Below are 2114 nucleotides of genomic sequence, written 5' to 3'. Positions count from 1 at the left end.
ATGTCCAATATTATAGGAAAAATCTGGTGATAGAGTTCAGATCCCTGACTCTTAATACGGTGCCACTTCTATTCTCTCACACCACTCTGAAGATCAGAGTTTATTTATTATTTGACTTAGGCATCACCAACACCTTTGAAGTGCTTATAATTGTTGGACTTAAATACTGACAATTTAATGGTAAGTATTGCAAATTTCTGTTTGCATTAGAAGATGTATTTTAAAAAGTATGCTTGGAAAGGCCCTTTCACAGAAATTCTAGAGTCCAGAGGAAAGATATACAAATCCAGAAACATGCACAGAGTGGCTAAAGACAATGTATTACTGTCTATACTCATTTGTACAAGAAACATTTATTCACAGCCTACTCTATGCATAGACAATAATCTTTACTCACATCTATATTCATAATACATTTTACAGTGTTAATAATACAAAGAAATATTCAGTAAGTCCTTTTGGCTAAATAACAACATTGAAGTAGATACTATGGAAGATCAACTGCAGTCTTTGAGCCCTCTCCTAAAGGAATTTGAGATCTTGTTGTAGGAACAAACCTTACTTTCTTACATCATTTTCAGAGAATAATTCCTACATACAAGCATGATTATGACCCTGTGATACACACTGTTATTAAATAGGGCTGGAACAATTAAAAATTGTGGAAACTTAAGTATAGACTGGGACTCATCAGAAGTACATAAAAATTCAAATGAAATATAAAGAGATTAGAAAGTTTGTTTCTTTGGAAAGGTATCATGACAATATTTAAAGTAGAGGGATTCCATGCAAAAGTGCAGAGATAGCATGAGAGGTTTAGTTGCTAGTAGATTGACCTGGTATGGTGGAATTTGGAGTGTGGAGGTTGTAATGTGAAGGAAAACTATTGTATAGATACAGGATGAACATTCTGAAGGAATGTTCTCTAAAACCACACAATAGAAATGCATAACACAAAGGTTTTTACTTTGTTCTGACTTTCTCTTGGATAAATATCCTGATGTTGACATATTATCATCACCTTATTAAGATTTATCACTCAACTTATATATTTAGTTAGTAGTCCAGATTTATCTAACATTAAAATGTAGTATGAAGTATATTGGAACTTAAAAATATTTGTATATTTTATTGACTTCAGGGAGTGTGACTTTAAGTAAGCTAATATCCAGTTATCCAGCTTTTTTGGTAACAAAAAAATCTTTAAAATTCAAAGCAGTTACCAACACTGTCTTGTAATACATTAGAAGACAGTGACAGCTGTCTAGTGCAATATTATATTTATAACTCCTCATAGAATAAATGCATTAAACATTCTATACATCATTTCTACAGTATGTCTGAAGGTACTACTAAACACTTAATGATGGAAATATAATCAACAGAGATTTACATTTTATTGTGAAGATTCTTAACATAAATCTCTATAAATTTCCATTAAACATATATTAGGCCTATGAATTACTTAAAAGATTATAAGAAACATGAATGAGAGAGGATACATGACTTGGCTAGTGTAAATTGAGGCAAAAATAACCCATTGATAATAGTTTATGTCTTCTTAAATTCCTAAATGCACTTTTCTGAATTTATGGTGAACTTGACTCAAATGCTTGTCAATCCTTAAGAGTATTAATTATTCAGAATTCTCTATGCTGCCTTTTTTGACTTTCCACTTATATATTCTATTTTCTTTTCTTTTCTTTTTTTATGTAACACTTCAGGAATTTGCATGTCATCCTTGCACGGAGGACATGCTAATCTATATATTGTTCCAATTTTAGTATATGTGCTGCCAAAGTGAGCACTCATATATTATATTTTCTTTTAAAAATGCATTTTTGAATCTTTCTGATCAAGCTCTTAATTTATTAACACGTGTAAATTTAGTTTTATTCCATCTCAAGTAGCAGCTATGAAACTACTCTTTGGGAATCACTGTAATGAGTACTTCGCAAATTATGGAATATATCTTGTTTGTGTACAGACTGTGTTGATCATACAAGGCTCAACCCATTATATTCCTTTGTATATTCTTCTACTTCAGAGGTTAGTGTCTATCTACACATCCTGACTCTGAGTCTACAATATAGAAATCTCTTGGGTCCTTCCAC

The 2114-nt window shown here is 31.4% G+C and overlaps 1 non-coding gene across 1 annotated transcript; it reads right to left on the bottom strand.

Annotated features, from left to right (window-relative positions):
- Positions 1-1704: 1704 nt before the first annotated feature.
- LOC145714748 (U6 spliceosomal RNA) lies at positions 1705-1808 on the bottom strand. The gene has a single exon (XR_014136962.1). It is a non-coding gene; the product is annotated as a U6 spliceosomal RNA (small nuclear RNA).
- Between the last annotated feature and the right edge of the window lie 306 nt (positions 1809-2114).

This window comes from Panthera onca, chromosome X, assembly GCF_046562875.1.
Source record: "Panthera onca isolate mPanOnc1 chromosome X, mPanOnc1 haplotype 2, whole genome shotgun sequence".
Taxonomy (NCBI): Eukaryota; Metazoa; Chordata; class Mammalia; order Carnivora; family Felidae; genus Panthera; species Panthera onca.
This window is presented reverse-complemented; position numbering and strand designations above follow the sequence as displayed.